This window comes from Gopherus evgoodei, chromosome 6, assembly GCF_007399415.2.
Source record: "Gopherus evgoodei ecotype Sinaloan lineage chromosome 6, rGopEvg1_v1.p, whole genome shotgun sequence".
Lineage (NCBI taxonomy): Eukaryota > Metazoa > Chordata > Testudines > Testudinidae > Gopherus > Gopherus evgoodei.
The window spans coordinates 132,035,689-132,053,028 of record NC_044327.1 but is presented as its reverse complement, the minus strand read 5'-3'; the positions used below and the strand labels follow the sequence as shown (position 1 = coordinate 132,053,028).

The 17,340-nt window shown below is 50.7% G+C and overlaps 1 protein-coding gene across 2 annotated transcripts in view; it reads left to right on the top strand.

Annotated features, from left to right (window-relative positions):
- The window catches only part of LOC115653648 (myogenesis-regulating glycosidase-like), a 31,863-nt gene that overhangs the window by 1,965 nt on the left and 12,558 nt on the right, over positions 1-17,340 (top strand). The window contains exon 1 of one of the 2 annotated variants that reach the window (XM_030567151.1): positions 8,204-8,208. The exons of the other annotated variant lie outside the window; for it this stretch is intronic. The gene's annotated coding sequence lies outside the window, so the exon portion shown is untranslated. Of the gene's footprint in view, positions 1-8,203; positions 8,209-17,340 lie in introns of those variants that run through there. 2 annotated transcript variants of the gene reach the window in all.

Genomic DNA, 17,340 nt, shown 5'->3' with positions numbered 1-17,340 from the left:
CTGGAAGCAATGGAAGCGGTGATGCTGTGGCCATCAGGCCTTAAGCCAGTGTCCTGCCTTGCTCTTTGGGTGCGATTCATCATTCTTTGAAGCTAGAACCTTCCTGGACTTCTTGGAGACTCAGCTGCAAGAGAGCAAGACAGCACAATTCAATGTGGAAGACTCTGCTTAGGACCTGAATGAGATGCAGCATCACACCACCACCACCACCACCCCGCAATATTCATGGGGGCTTGGGTTTCAGAATTGCATGCTGCCTGCTGAGCTCTCTGGAAAACCAGGCTACTTCTCAGGTGCTGAAATGGGAGTTCTGCTCTCCTTACGTTCTGATACCAGCTCTGGAAGCTGAGAACCTTCTGAACAATCTCTTCTGGCAGTGACGCCTAATGGAGAGCAAAGCACTTCAGTGCAAATGAGACATCACTGGGAGAGAACTTGGAGCAAGACCCCTGGGAATCTCGGCTCCATGGTCATAAGTGGGCTGGCTGGGGAGATGAGATGGGAGCACTGCTGAGCTTTGTGGGTGAGGGGGTTAGGTAGGGCCGCCTCCCTCAGAAGATCAAGAATTCAGTGGGGATGGGCAAGAGCAAAGACCAGCTGGAGTGCTGGGGAAAAGAAGCTGTTGAAGAGTAGGATGGGAGAGATGGTCTTGATGGCCCTGGGCCCCATATAGCCCTAAGTCACTGTTGTTTTGCACAGGGCTAACTTCACCTACCATCAAAATGCAGCCACCTCTGAGGTGAAGCGTGGGATCGTCATAATGGTGCACAGCAACAATAAAAAAAGGAGCTGACAACAGGAAAGTGAAGGATGATCCTAGAGCCAATGAAAACTGCAGGGAGGATTTAGGGAGCCAGACTGTCATTACCAGGGCCGGCTCCAGGCACCAGCCAAGCAAGCTCGTGCTGTGGGTGGCAGATTCTAAGGGGTGGCTTCCCTCCAATCCTAGGGTGGCATGGACGCCCTTTTTTTATTCTTTTCTTTTTTTGTTCGCCGCTCTGGCTGCCCTGTAGGGGGCAGTGATGCAGAGGAGGGGAGCGCCCTGCTGGGAGCCGGCTGCGGGCTCCATCTGCCCCAGCCGGTGCCAGATCTGCAGCAAGCCCGGCAGCCTGCGTCCTTCCCTCCCCACCGACCTTCAATTCACCTGCAGGCGGGAGCGGCGGGAGCCCTCCCGGCAGGTGGCACGGCGGGAGGGGCCGAGTGGTGAGCGCCCTGGCTGAAGGAAGCCCTGGCCGCCCCCCTTTTCTCTCTCCCCCCGCTCCTTCTCCCTCCCCCCGGCTAGCCAGGTCACACACTCCACTGCCCGGGGCACATCTGCAGCGCAGGGAGTCTCGCTAGCTGAAAGTTTGCACCCTGGCTCCAGCCACCCTGCAGGGTTTCTTTGTTTGTTTGGTTTTTTTTGCTTGGGGCGGCAAAAAAGCCAGAGCTGGCCCTGATCATTACCCAAGCTGGAATTTGACCAGCACTCAAGAGTTATTACACCTTACCTTGTGGCAAAGGTTATGGGGTCAGGCTCTCTGAAACACAGCACCCCAAATGCCAGACTGGAGCACTGGGGGCAGGACTTGCCTCAAGGAAAAGATGCTCCCAGTTGAGTCACCAGCGCCATTCTTTGCAGTGCCTCTGTGTTGCTTTGGTGGTGTCCCATCCAGTCCCTCACTTGGCTTGCTCCCAGGCTAGTTGGCGATGTCAGCTGGAGCTGTCAGATGCCACATGGCTGTTGCTGAAGTTGTTTGAAGTGAAAACCAGGCGCCGGTGTTTCCTAGACAGGACTCTAGCCGCATTGTTTCATGATAAGTAACCAAGCTCCTTAGCCCAAGCATGTCTGAAGTGCAGCTCAGACAGGTTCTCAGTGTCCGAGCCTGCAGCTAGCTGTGGTCCCTTGACCAGTTAGAATGCCGGTGATGCTGCTTCCTTCTACACCAATGCCCAGAGCTCCAAGGGCAAGAACGGGCCATCCCCTAGTCCTGGGAGACAGGCTGTTTGGGGTCTTTCCCTAACCTTTGTGCCAGGCTCCTATTAGAACTGGCAACGCCAGGCCTGCGGGGCTGGGAACATCGGAAGTTGAGGAACCAGTTTGGAAGGGCTGAAGGGCAAAACTCTGCCATCTCTAAAGCAGAACTGGACTGGAGTGAGCCAGGGGATGCTATGCCAGGAGGGGTTATGCCTAGGGAAGGCACGAATGAGCATGCTAGGAAGCAGCTTCATCCCCAGAAAAACCGTGCCCTCTTCCTGCTTCCCCAGCTACTACCCAGTACGGCTCCCATATTATTATGCAGTGGTGGGGCTATAGGTACATCCCTGGCCAGACAGGCCCCTCCAGAAGCGTTGGCTGGACCGTATCCTGCAGCCTAGCTGTAGCTACTGCCTGCGTGATGCCCCTGGAGAAGGGGAGAGGGAAGGGCTGCATGCTCCACCTAGTACAGGCCTGGCCATAACTTGCCCCTAAGGCCATGTCTCACCTAGCAAAGTCTTGCCAATATAGCTACACCAGTATACAGTGAAAGCAGCAAAGTGAATACCCACTTCCTCATGCTCCAAAACGTCTGTTAGTCTATAAGGTGCCACAGGATTCTTTGCTGCTTTTACAGATCCAGACTAATACGGCTACCCTCTGATACAGTATACAGTGCACGACAACAGTAAAAATCTGGTATACTGATACCAGCAAACCTTCCCAGTGGAGACACTGCTTGTACTGGCAAACATGTGCTTTTGCTGGCATGGCTTATCCTGGTCCCCTGTGTGAAATAAGCTATCTTTTTTGCCAGTATACTGCCGCTACACTAGGACTTCTGCCGAAATAGAGGGTGTGACTTTTTGGCAACATTTCTATCAGCCATTACTGTCCTGGCAAGCTTCCAGCGTAACCCTGGTATCAGCGTCAAAGGTTTATTTAGGAGGATCATTCTCGAGAATATGTGGTGCCCGATTTGATGGCAAATTGGCAATAACAAAAGAGGCCATTATGAGGCAATGGCAGGAGATTGCAATCATTTAGTAGTGGTTTTTTGCCTTTTGGCAGAAGCTTAAAGCAGTGGTTCTCCGCAGGACCGGCGCTAGGGTTTTGAGCGCCCTAGGCGGACGGCAATTTCGCTGCCCCACGCTCTGGTCCCACGTCTCCGGTGGAGCTGCCGCAGTGTTGTCTGCGGGAGGTCCACCAGAGCCGCGCGAGCAGCCGATGGTCTGCAGGCACGACTGCGGCAGCTCCACCTGAGCCGTGGACCACCGGACCGCCCACAGGCACCACTGCGGCAGCTCCACGGCAGCTGCCTGCTGCCCCCTCCGGCAGCGCACTGACCCAGGGGACGCCCTGGACTGCGGGCTGCCACGGCGGCGCCCTGACCCAGGGGACGCCCTGGATTGCGGGCTGCCGCTGGCAGCTCAGATTCCCTCTCTGTCCCAGCAGCAGCGGCTGCTCAACCATTTTTAAAAAAAATTGAGGGGCGCTTTTTGACACCCCCAAATCTCGGCGCCCTAGGCAACCGCCTAGTCCGCCTAAATGGTTGCACCAGTCCTGGTTCTCCGACTTCTCTACTGGCGACTCCTTTCACACAGCGAGCCTCTGAGTGCGACCCCTCTTATAAATTACAAACACTTTTTATATATTTAACACCATTATAAATGCTGAAGGCAAAGCAGGGTTGGGATGAGGCTGTCAGCTTGTGACCCCTCCTCCCCCCATATAGTAACCTTGCAACCCCCTGAGGGGTCCCAAACCCCTGGCTTAAAGGGACACAGTCAGGGCCTTATAAAACCTGATCATCAATAGAAATGCTTCTGTTGAGAGTCTTAATAAATAAATAAAGGTATATGTGGAGGCAGGGGGGGAAATAACATTTCCCTGCATTATCTGCGGTTCCCTGCTAAGGCAAATGCACTAGCAATTGGCCTAAAATAGGTAAACATGACCATTTACACCAGATTTTTGTACTTCGCTCATTCTGGGTCAATGGCAGTACTGCCAACCTCAAGCATTAAAAAATTATGCAGTTTGCTTCAATATTATTATTATACTTAAAAAGTCGTCATAATTTAGGCTGTTTTACTTTCGGGTTTGAGCCTCTTGGCTCCTGTTTTCATGTTTTGCTCCGCAATCAGGAGGCTAGAACTAACTAGGTCAGTGAAATCTGAAATACTCCAATAGCATCCCTGTGGGAGATAGGGGTATAAGGAAAACCATGAGACTCCTGATAAAATGCTGGGAGTTGGCAACAACATTGCCCATGGCATTTATTGGAGAAAAGCATAATCTGTCTGTGAAATCAGTTTTAGTAACTCTGAGTGCTGTTAGGAACTCAAATAAGGAAGTCCTATATTATTTATACATTTACACCTGGCAGTTTCCCTTCAAGTTCTGCCGTTGCAGGGTTGACTCCTTGCATAGCTGATCAAGTGTCTGGGCATGACTGTAATGTAAAAGGACATCCCAAACTTGGTCAAAGCATATAATAGCCTGTATAGAGGTGCAAGCTTAGACTATAAAGTTCACATTCATTCCCATGATATGGGTGGACTTTTCTGTGGTTGTATGGAGAGAACTCTGCAGAATTTCAATATGGAGTCTGTCTGCGCAGAATTATTAGAGTGCTAGCAGAGACATGGAAGGAAAAGGCGTGTGGATGGGCCTCTGTAGGACACGGCTACTGGCTTCTGTGTCTTTATTTAACACTGAGTACGTTGTCCCTGTTTAGTAACTGGCCGACACCATGGCAAGTGCTTATTTCCCATACACCCAAAGCTGCCACGAGCTCCTTATTGCCAACCTCTGGAGCTCAAAAAATCAGGAATCGGGCTCCCAAAATCATAATTTTTTTTAAAAACACTTTTCTCTTGAGTTGCCTTCTGATTTTTTGAGCCTTTGGGGGCTTCCCCCTACCCCCCCCCCCCGCCGCATGTTTTTCTCCAAACCCAGGAGAGCCAGATTTGTTTGTGGTGGTGGTGGTTTTTTTAATGAAAACTGAGATTCTCACGTAACCACAGGACTGCAGGAGTAGGGCTTTTACCAAAAACACCCAATACCGCAAGAGCTGGCAACGCAAACTGCCATTTAGATTCTCATTATGTACAGGAAAGGAGAAGAGAATAAATCAAGCCTTCGTGGGAGTGCATGAGCCGTGTGACCTTCCGGAACATGCTGTGTCAGCTTTGCCTTGCAAAATGGCAGCGTGTCTCCAAGAAGCTGTCTGTCTGAAGAAACTTAAAGGTGCAGTACCCTGAAAATAAACTAATGTCACAATAGGCCGATGCAAAGGAACCTGTCCTCTCTTCCCAATACGTGTTCTCTGCTGGTACTGGTATCTGCTATAGGCTTGCTTGGGATTCTGCCAGTACATAGCAGTTGAGCACACCCGCTTAATCAGTGATCAGAAAGATGAGACACTGCCCAGCCCTGTGAAGTGGAATCTTAGCCAGGCTTATTTTTAAACTGGTTTAAAATATGCAGACATAGAAATGTGGAGACAGGGTCACCACTAGGCCCAGCAACTTATAGGGAGGTTTTTAAAGGGCGGGTACCAAGCTGCGTGGCTCATGCTACAGTTCCATGGGGAGAGTGAGATGTTGCCAGGACCCTTGTGGCCAAAATAGCAGTGGAGGCGGCTAGCACAGTCTGGATCCAGGTACTGCTGTGCAAGGGAGTCCAGCATGCATGCAGGAGGCGAAGTGAGGCTATGCCAGAAAGGCTGGGGCAATCTGTATGGGGCTGTGGGCTCGGGGGGCCTCTGGTATGAAAGCACCATCCGGAAAGGAGGCGTTTCTGTAGCATGCACGAAGCAGCTGCTACTTGGCTGTCACCCAGAAACCAGCATAACCACATCAGAACCACTCTCACCAGAAAATTGCTGACTCCCCTGCGGCTGCACATAGGTGCAACCGCATTGACTGTGGGGAGGGAGTGCCTGCCTCCTGCGCCTGCTTCCCGGGAGATGCCAACAGGTGCTCCATTGGCAGAAGGAGCCGTGACTTCTTTCTCCACTCCAGCAGCTGGGCATTGTGGAAAGCTGGCTTCTAAGGCACCAAGCCACCAATGAGCTAATTTGTCTGGCTTGGTGACTTTGGCAGCTGTAGGACCTGGGAGGGAGATACCATTGCACGTAAGAGAGAGATTCTGGAGGGTCCTGGACCTCCGGTACTGGACCTTTCTTCCCCACAACGTTCCTGCTGGATAGGGCATCTTGGTCAGCTGATAAACCAGGGTGCAAATATAACCTGCTGCGAATATAATCAGGATTGTTGCAGATAACTTGGAGAGGCTCTGTGCTGATCAGTCTGTGAAGTTGTAGTAGATGGTGCTTGTGGGAAATCAAAAAGTCCAAGCATGATTCACTGGCTTGATCCAAACGATTACATCTCCCTCTATTGGCTGGTGCCAGTTTGATAGTTATTCACAGTTAATGAGCTACTCCTTTACCTCAAGTGGTCGTGGCTCTTAGCTTTGAGGCTGAGGTCCTCACGTCGTCCCTGCTAACCATCATGACCCTAGCAGAGCTGAGCACGTGTGCAATCGAGAAGATCGGAATAATAGCTTACCAACTTAGAGTCCTCTTGCAAATCTGTACTTCAGCTCCCAGGCGACATTTCTCATGCATCGAATGTAGCACATTATCTCATCACTTAAGGTGAAATTCACGACTTACGTTTTGAGTGGTTAAGTGGTGTAGACTTTTCGGGGCTGGTCCTCTCCACTGGGATTCGTTTAACCTGAATTAACTGGCATTAGCTTTTACTGTTGCAAACTTCTGGACTTTTAAGAGCTGGCAATAAACTCTGTGGAGTTCACTTGCCGATGAAGCTTTGTGTAGCTTAAGTGAAACTATTGCTACACAGTCCTGGGATGGAATTCTTGCTTTCCTCTCTGGTATGTTGTGTAAAAAAAAGTTCTTTCTGTACAGAAGAGATCCCTGTCTCCTGAGCAGTTTAGACCTGATTTATCCTACCTTGCTGATAGACAAATTGCATGTTTGAAATTTCTCTTTAAAATGACCTAATTACAAAACTACTGTGAGGCTAGTGCGGCTGCTGTAGTTATTCTGGTTCCTATTAATCAAAAAACTATCAGATTTTCTGTCCTGTGAAAAAAATCTTGAGATTTCTGAATTATTTTTTGTCCCAAATACAGATGAAAAGCCAAAACTTTTCACAAAACAAAATTAGCAAAACTTTGATTTCAGTTTGAGCAAAACATTTTTGTTTGAATAAATTCAAAATGTTTCATTTCGATTTCAACCCATCTTTAAAAAATTGTATAAGTACATTTGAAACAAAACTCAAATCTTTGTCTGAAAAGGGAAAAATGAGATGTTGACACTATAAAAAAAATTGAAAAAAGTTTCACATGAAATTTTATCAGATACAATTTTGCAAAATATGTTGTCGTTTTCCAAAGAAAACTATTCTGATTAAAATTTTCCAGTGAGCTCTAGGTAGATCCCACTTCAGGCAGAAGAAATCTAGTCCAGGTCTTACCTGTGGTCAGTAGATACAAAGTGTTGGCTAAGGCTAAGATCAGACAAATATAAAGCACTCTTTGATCTGTGACAGAAATACATCAGTCAGGAAGGCTTTGTGTAGGTTTTCCTATGTGTTTGTTTTGTTTTGATCCAGTCAAAAATAAATGGGTGCTTTGCTATTGTGGGAGACTAAACTAAACTCTCTGGCAGTATCAAAGTAAACTGTGATGGCACATAAACTGCGTCCCAGTAGGCAGTATCTGACTTGTTTGCAAAAGTCTGTTCTTGTTTTCTTCCATACACAGAGCAGTGCTATACTGGGTCTAAGGGTATGTCTACATCTACAATTTTGCAGCGCTGGTTGTTACAGCTGTATTAGTACAGCTGTATAGGGCCAGCGCTGCAGAGTGGCCACACTTACAGCAACCAGCGCTGCAAGTGGTGTTAGATGTGGCCACACTGCAGCGCTGTTGGGCGGCTTCAAGGGGGGTTCGGGGAACACGAGAGCAAACCGGGGAAGGAGACCAGCTTCGCCACGGTTTGCTCTCGCGTTCCCCGAACCCCCCTGCAAACCGCAGGGAAGGAGACCTGCTTGCTCGGGGATTCGGGGAACGCGAGAGCAAACCGCAGGGAAGGAGACCTGCTTGCTCGGGGGTTCGGGGAACGCGAGAGCAAACCGCAGGGAAGGAGACCTGCTTGCTCGGGGGTTCGGGGAACGCGAGAGCAAACCGCAGGGAAGGAGACCAGCTTCGCCGCGGTTTGCTCTCGCGTTCCCCGAACCCCCCTGCAAACCGCAGGGAAGGAGACCTTCTTGCACGGGGGTTCGGGGAACGCGAGAGCAAACCGGGGAAGGAGACCAGCTTCGCCGCGGTTTGCTCTCGCGTTCCCCGAACCCCCCTGCAAACCGCAGGGAAGGAGACCTGCTTGCTCGGGAGTTCGGGGAACGCGAGAGCAAACTGCAGGGAAGGAGACCTGCTTGCACGGGGATTCGGGGAACGCGAGAGCAAACCGGGGAAGGAGACCAGCTTCGCCGCGGTTTGCTCTCGCGTTCCCCGAACCCCCCTGCAAACCGCAGGGAAGGAGACCTGCTTGCTCGGGGGTTCGGGGAACGCGAGAGCAAACCGCAGGGAAGGAGACCTGCTTGCTCGGGGGTTCGGGGAACGCGAGAGCAAACCGCAGGGAAGGAGACCTGCTTGCTCGGGGATTCGGGGAACGCGAGAGCAAACCGGGGAAGGAGACCAGCTTCGCCGCGGTTTGCTCTCGCGTTCCCCAAACCCCCCTGCAAACCGCAGGGAAGGAGACCTGCTTGCTCGGGGGTTCGGGGAACGCGAGAGCAAACCGCAGGGAAGGAGACCTGCTTGCTCGGGGGTTCGGGGAACGCGAGAGCAAACCGCAGGGAAGGAGACCTGCTTGCTCGAGGATTCGGGGAACGCGAGAGCAAACCGCAGGGAAGGAGACCTGCTTGCTCGGGGGTTCGGGGAATGCGAGAGCAAACCGGGGAAGGAGACCTGCTTGATTACCAGAGGCTTCCTCAGGTATGCTGGGATACCTACTTATTCCACGGAGGTCAAGAAAAGCGCTGGTAAGTGTCTACACTTGATTACCAGCGCTGGATCACCAGCGCTGGATCCTCTACACCCGAGACAAAACGGGAGTACGGCCAGCGCTGCAAACAGGGAGTTGCAGCGCTGGTGATGCCCTGCAGATGTGTACACCTCCTAAGTTGCAGCGCTGTAACCCCCTCACCAGCGCTGCAACTTTGTGATGTAGACAAGCCCTAAGTGGCTCTTTCGAGAATAAGGAAATGACTACTTCTGGGAAGATTATGTTCTTTTTAAATCTTCCCAGACAGAGGGGCACACAGTGTTCAAGACTCTTTAGTAGGTCACAGGTAGGGGGTAAATGGCAGTTGTGTTGCTATTTGTGGCATTCCAAAATAACGTTAGAAGCACCTGCTGTTGGATGCAAAGGCCAGAATTCTCAAAAATAGGAGGCTAACTCCAAGCTCCCAGATAGGCGGCCTACCTGGTGGGAGCTACTGGGCATTCGGCACGCTTAGAAAATCGGGATATGAGTATCTCCATTCAAGGAACTAGACAAAAGGTTACAAATGCCGGGACGCAGAGAGACTCTTGCAATGTTAAAACACGGCTTCTCCAAAACAGATGACTGTTTGTATGGGTGAGCTCCGCAAAAGCCCTCAGCGTTGGTCTGACTCTGCTCCCAGTGACGTTGATGGTAAGGCTGAGCTCCATACCCTGGGCCACTTTCATAGTGCCAGCTGTGTAGATTTCAGACTCCTCCTACAGAGGTAATGTAAGTTTTTGGCCTAACAAACACTGCTGCCGTCGGGTTTGTCTGGCCAAATCTCCCTGCATTGCATTAGGCACTTTTCCTTCGGGGGGCTACTCCATGTATGCTTTAAGCTTGTTCTGCAGGTGCCCACGTCTGGTGACAGCAAATTTAGTGTGAAGGTAATTTGGAAAATGCTGTGTAAATGCTTATGACAAATGTCTTCACCCCGGCTACCACTATTGTCCTCTCTAGTAGGTTGGAAGTGAACGGAAATATAAAGTAAGTCGCCCAGATCTGTGCTATTTTGAAAACCAGGCAAGACTGAGTTTAAACTCATCCCACCTCTTCCCCAAAAAACTCCCTGATCACAAGACACACTGTGTACAGCACATGAGCTCTCGGGCTTTGGTAGTTACATTCATGCTCTATTGCCGTCATTTGTTGCTAGTATCCCAAGGATCTATTAACAGGAGAGCTGGGTTAATATCATAAACCGACGTGGATCAGCCAAGGGCTGTGGTGGATTCTCTGTCACTGACAATTTTTAAACCAATGCTGGATGTTTTTTCTAAAAGATCTGCTCTACGAACTTTTTGGGGGAAGGTCTATGGCCTGTGTTATACAGGAGTCGGAATAGGTGATCACATGGATCCCTTCTGGCCTTGGAATCTATGAAATCCATGCCTGAAGCCTGCAAAGAGAATTACCTCTTGCATCTGCCTTGAGTGTAAGGTTTCCTTCTCTGCTTATCTCTGTTCATCTTATTGTTACCACCTTCCCCCACAGTGACTGGCCAGCCAACTGGAATTACAAGCAGCACCATACTTGGGTTAAGAGTTTGTGCGTGTGGATGGTGTGGCAGATATGGCAATATCCTGGATAAACTGTACTCAATTAAGTTTACAATAAACTCCTAAAATACTTATTTAAAAATGCAAATGTTTATATGTTACCAGGGGATTGTATGTAATTTATTTAAAGGGAAGACAGGACTAAGGTAAACCCTGGAAAGTGTAATGAGCTTCAAAGGACTCTTAAAATAACAAGCCAGACAAGACTGAACTTTCAGTGGAGTGGCTGTCCTGGGAAATACTTAGGAAAAGGAGAATGCAAATTACCCACTGTAATACTCAGAATGGCACCCTGTAACCCCCATATTCATCATGTCTATATTGTGATAGTTCATACTAAAGTATGTCATGTGAGATATCCTATGAAAGGTCATGATCTGCTGAAACTCATTGTTCTGTCTAAATATGTATATCCTTAGTGCGTATGAAGTTGAGATTTTGCTGTATGGTTGTTCCTAAAATATACTGAAAGTTCGCTAGTTACATACAAAAGACCCCACCCAGGAAGGTGCTCCATGACTATTCATCAGCAGAGGGGTTATAATCAAGGGATTTATAATTCAATGACAGCTGCCCGAGTCCACACAACAAGGGTTTATTTATTCACTGTAACTCAGCAAAGTTCACCGGGACATGTCTGGGCAAGTGTCTCTCAGGAACATGGATTGAGGATGCCACAATATAAGGAACAGCTGCAGCATGTCTTTGCCTTTCTCCTCCCCCACCTACACTGGAAGCAACTGGAATGCCAAGAAGATGAAGGTCATCTGAGGAGACTGGTCCAGGCTTAAGGGGAAACCTGTGTATTAAGAACTGTTTTAAGAACAGTTCACCAGCCACAGGCCTTGTTGGAGTGATCTTTGGTATGCTCATTACAATATCATTTTTAATGAGTTTTTTTCAGTAACGCTTTCACTTTAAGAATAAATGTACTTGCTTAGAAAGAGCTGTGTGGTAACTTATAACTCTGGCAACTGCATTGTTCTCTTACGAGGAGAAAAGTACAGCAGGCCTGCTTAGGCAATCTGATTGCGCTGGGGAATTCACAGTGCAGACAAGGAACTGCGCAGCCTAGAAATACCATGATTGATATATGCAGGTCTCCACGTAAGAGAGATGAGAGCTGGGGAGCCAGAAGCCTGAGAGTGGGTGTCCTGGCTGGACCCTGAAGGGGGAATACAGGTGCAGTTACCCTGAATTGTGACAGGTGGAACTAGAGTTAACTCTGCAGTGAAGACAGGTCATAGTTAAGGCTACATTTTAGTCTTGGGTATTTTTAATAACAGTCATGGACAGGCAGCGGTGAAAGTGAGCCAGTACCAGCCTGTATGCAGCCCACGTTAAAGTGCTGCAGTGGCCAGAGCCCCAGGCCTTTTAAAATCACCGCCAGAGCCCCGGGCAGCGGGAGCCAGGCAGCATGGATGGGTTGGCTGGGGGAGGCTGACCTCCCAGCTCCATCCCTTCAGCCCAAGGGCCCGCCCTTTCCGGGGGCCAGAGCCGGCCTCCATACCCATAGGCGCCGACTCCATGGGTGCTCCGGGACTTGGAGCACCCGTGGGGAAAAACTGATGGGTGCAGAGCACCCACTGGCAGCTCCCTCTCCCGTCCCCCACCCCACCCCAGCTCACCTCTGCCTCCATTCCGCCTCTTCCCCTGAGTGGGCCGCTGCATTCTGATTCTCCCCCCTCCCTCCCAGCACTTGCGCCGCGAAACAGCTGTTTTGCATTGGCAAGCCTGGGAGGGAGGGGGGAGACGGAGGAACGCAGCACACTTGGGGAAGAGGCGGGGCCAGGGTGGGGATTTTGGGAGGGATCCAGTTGGAGCGGGGGTGGGATTTAGGGCAGGACTGAGGGGGCCTGAGCACCCACCGGTTCCAACATAAGTTGGCACCTGTGCCCATACCCGTAAGAATTTATTACTTTCACCCCGTGGACAGGTCACTGGCAGTAAAAAAAATTCATGGTCCATGACCTATCCATGACTTTTTTACAATATATCCCTAACTAAAACTTGGGTCAGGGGGCCGCAGGTGCTCTGGGGGAGGGTGGTCTGGGGACACCACAGGTGCTGGGAGTGTGGCTCAGGGGAGCCAGGCAGCACTGCCACGTGGCCCAGGACCAGCTGGTGCTGGGGCAGGGTGGGAGCAGGCAGCGGCACGAGCCCCAGGGCCCCTGCTGGTGCTGGGAGGAGAGGGGGCTGGCAGGTTCCCTACCTGACTCCGACCGGCAAGTCTCCCTAGGCAGAGGGGCGACCCGAGGGGGGGGCTCCGTGCACTGCTCATGCCACAAACCCTGGCTCCGCAGCTCCCATTGGCTGGGAACCTCAGCCAATAGGAGCTTCAGGGGCAGCACCTGCAGACGTGGGCAAGCCCCTTGGTCCCTCAGCCCCTCTGCCTACGAGCTGCAAAGACATGCCAGTGAGAACCCCCCACTGATGTTAGTGCCACTCCTGCACCCCAACACCCTGCCCCAGCCCTGATCACCCTTCCAAACCCAAACTACTGCTGGCCCAGGGGCTACAGAAGTCACGGAAAATCACAGAATCTGTGACTTCTGTGACAGACATGCAGCCTTAGTCATAATTTGTGGGAAGCTTATGAGACAGTATAAAGTCATTAGATTTGGATAAAAAGACACACATGCACACACACACTCACCCACCCCTGGCTTTAGGCCAGTTCTCCTGAATTGGGCCCCCCCCCCGAGGGCCCCGTGCCCAAGCCCCAGTACAGTGTATGGGCAAGAGCCAGTGCGCTGTACCGGGGTGGCCTGGCTTCCCCAGGGGGCAAATTAAAGGGCCTGGGGCTCCCAGCAGGGGCTGGAGCCCCAGGCCCTTTAAATTGCCACCGGAGCCCCACTGCTGGAGCCCTAGGGTAGGGCTGCGGGGCTCTGGGGGCTATTTAAAAAGTCCGGGGCTCCCATTGCTTCTACTGCCTGGCCCTTTAAATAGCCGCTGGAGCCCCACTGCTTCCCCAGGGCCGGTGCAGTGGAAGCAGGGGAAGCCCAGGGCTGCTGCTGCTACCCCGGTGGGGGAGGGAGGAGAAGGGGGCACTCACCATGCAAGGTTGGCTGCACCCCTTGCCCTGCTCTGCCCTGCCCGCAGCCAGCTCCTGCTGCACCCTCTGCCCTGCCTGCACCAGCCCCTGCCTGCAGCCAGCCCTACACCCTCTAACCGCAGCCAGCCCATCTCCAGCCAGCTCCTGCCGTATCCCCTGCCCTTCCCGCACCAGCCCTGCACCCCCTGCCCTGTTTCCAGCCAACCCCTGCTGCACCTCCCTGCAGCCTTGCCTGAAGCCAGCCAGCCTACCCCACACACCCCATCTCCAGTCAGCCCTGCACCCCTTTCCCTGCCTGCAGCTAGATCCTACCTCCAGTAAGCCCCTGCCCTGCCCTGCAGTTCCCAGGGCAGTAACCCTGCACACCTGCTTCAATGAAGGGGGCAGGGAGCAGCTGGGACCCACACATGTGCACACTGTAGGGTGACCAGACAGCAAATGTGAAAAATCGGGACGGGGTGGGGGGTAATAGGATCCTATATAAGAAAGACCCAAAAATTGGGACTTTCCCTATAAAATCGGGACATCTGGTCACCGTAGCACACCCCAGGGAGTGGCAGGGACCCACACATGTGAAACAGAGCTCATTTCTAGTTCAGGCCCATCTTTTTAAAAAAGAACTTTAGGTAGGGTTAACATACATCTGTATTTTCCCGGACATGTCAGGCTAAATTTTAAAAATTCCTCCTGGGAAAACGAAAGGCTTTTTTTAAAATTTTTTTTTTTAAATCATCCCTGCCGGGGCCCCGCTGAAAATGTTCAAATCGGGCCTCGCACTTCCTAAAGCTGGCCCTATGTGTGTACGCACGCGCACACACACACAGCGCCCAGGGTGGGAGGATAGTTGTTTCTGCTGATGAGTGCTAGTGAACCACCCTACCAAAAGCTATTTCCAGTGGGCAAAAGCCCATCTATGCTGCTCCTGCTCATGACTCTGCTCCAGCCAGTTATGTTCTATTCAGCAGCAGCCAAGTGAGGGTTATTATAATCTCATTTTGAGGCATGGATATGCCAAGATCCTAGCGGCTTTTACTTGGCCACCAGCTTCTTGGCTTAGCCAGTGGGTGTAGGACTAGAAAGCGCAAAGCAAGAACAGGAGAGGGAGAAGAGAGGGCAAGAGACCCTTGGAAGGCAGCACAAGACGCAACAGACAAGAGAACCAGGAAAAAGAGGCCCCATAGAAACAGAGCAGCCAACTGTTTACGTGCCTAATGGTCAAGCATCTGCCTATATATTTCTCTCCCTCCCTGAGTCCCTCTGTCTTTTTGCAAATCTCATCTGAGAAGATCTTTCTGTGACCATTAAAGCTAATCAAAATGTTTTCCAGCAAAGAGGAGTTTGGGTGGGTGGAGGTTTTTTTGTTTTGTTTTTGGGGTTTTTTTAACTATATTTTATAATTTTTGTAATTAACAAAATTGGGAGTTTTCACAAGATTTCAGTTTTTGTTAAAACATTTTTTTGAAGAAAATCAAAAGGGGTGAGTTTGTTTAGTTTTGGTCAGAAAAATCCGACATTCCCCATCTCTCTTCACCCCCTGGGGGGTGGGGGCCCATGTAAAGTCAGAGAATGTTTTGTTTCCCTGACCCGGGAATAACGTTTTTCAGTTGAAAACGTTAGAAAAGACACATTTATTTTTTGGAAGTTACTTGTGGAATATACTTTCCCTTCTCCACCAGCTCTACTGAATATATGGTGTTTGGAATGATTTCTGGAGAGGTAAAGAATTAGTGTGCAGTATAAAGCACCCCCACCCGCTGCATGCTGGCCTATAGAACTGTGTTTCTGTTACTGTTTCCCTCAACAACTTCTCCCATGCAATGATTCTCTACTCATGGGTGGCGTGTTTAAGAGGCCAGGGAAGGCTAAGCCTCCCCCAAAAAAAGGCCGGCCATGCAGGGGGGAAAGGCTGCGGATGTGGTGCCGGTCACCCCTCCAGAGGCATCCTGGCCCACTGCTGCCTTTGGAGCACCAGAAGTGAAGCTCCATAGAAGTGGAGCCGGGGGCCACCAATGCCCGGATCATGCTGTTGCCTGCACTTCGCTCCGCCCCTTCCCCCAAGGCCCTGCCTGTGTCCACCTCTTCCCCTGAGGCCTCCCCCCACTCACCTGCGCTCTGCCCTGCCCCGCCCCTGCTCAGCCTTCCCCGCACTCAAGGCCCCGCCACTCGCTCCTCTCTGCCTCCCTCACCTGCCCCGTGGCTTGATAAAGGCAGGAAAAAGTGATGGGGCCATGGCCCCATGGCAGCCCCCCTGTTCCAGGAAGGAAGTGGAGAGGAGCAAGCAGCGGGAGGGGAGCCTCGAAGGAGGGGGCAGAGAAGGGGTGGGGCGAAGGGAAAAGGTGCAAACAGGAGACAGACTGAATGAGTCCAAACCAAAAGGCCTCCTGATACCTCAAGGGCTGCGTTAATATCATGCCTGGTAAACAGGAAAAGTGGAACCAGAATGTAACCAAAGTTGGTGCGTTGGAATCTAGGCCTAACGGGCAGACAAAATCATGAGGGGATGGGCTAGTCCACCTATCACTCTTTTTATGGGTCCTTTAAAGAAAGAGACTTTAGAGAAGAAAAATTGGCAAGTTTCACCATCATGGCTGCCACTCCCACCATCTCCCAGGACCCCAGACCTTCTTTGTCCTAATCCTGATAGATTCCCTGACCAGACTGAGCCAGAGAGAGGGACCCAGACATCATCGCCACCTCTACTGGCTTCATCTGAGCCCTAAACACCACTGGGGCTGAAATGGGATCAGACTGTAACAGCAACACCAGCCCATCTCAACTAACTTCTCTTTTCTCCCAACAAGGACAAGTTATGGCAATCTCTGATACATCTGAGAGCCTGTCAAACAAGGTGTTTTTTTTCGCTCCCTTTTAAAAAACTCCCCCCAACTAAAGGGAAGAGAAGTTGTTAAAATGAAAGCCTCATTCAATGCCTTACATTTCAAAGGCTTTCATTGTTCTTCTTTTCTTGATTTTTAGTAAAAGGTTAAAAGGATATTTCCTAGTGTGTTTGCTGTGGTGCTAAGCAGGAGGAGATCTCTGTGTACCAAACACCAAACCTTGTTTAACACTGTCTAATGTTGCACAGTGACTGGGTTATGTTACCACTTATTCTGTCTAAATGAATACAGCAGCTCTAACATCTTTGATGTTTACAGCAGGCTTTTGAAATTCAGCAGGGTTTTGCCCTATGAGTTCTTGTGAGTCTATTGCATAGCATCCCACCTGCTTTTCCTTAGCTCCCACGCCTACAGGGAGTTCTGCCTCCAACACAGATGCTCGGAGCTCTCCTATTTTGAGTCAAGAGGTTCCAGCCTGACCCTATGATTTTGCTTCCAAGGTGAGCCCCAGCTCTGTTGAACAAGTTGGCCCCAAGTTCCAGGGATGAAATCCTGGCCCCATTGAAATCAGCAGGAGCTTTGCCCTTAACTTTAGTGGGGACAAAATTTCATCCTAGTAATGTCGTGCTTGTGATAACTTGGATTGAGTGCATCTGCGTCGATTTTCACAGCTCACCGTGCTCTGGTCTGTGGGCATCCCATACAGATAGGCAATGAGGAATTCCTTCAGTCATCATCAGCAGTTCTGGCTTTCATTATTACCTCCTTCTCAGCCAGCCTGAAGAGAGTTGCACTTCATCAATTTGGTCCACATGTGTTTGAGGGGAGAAGTGTTGCCTAATGGCTAGAAA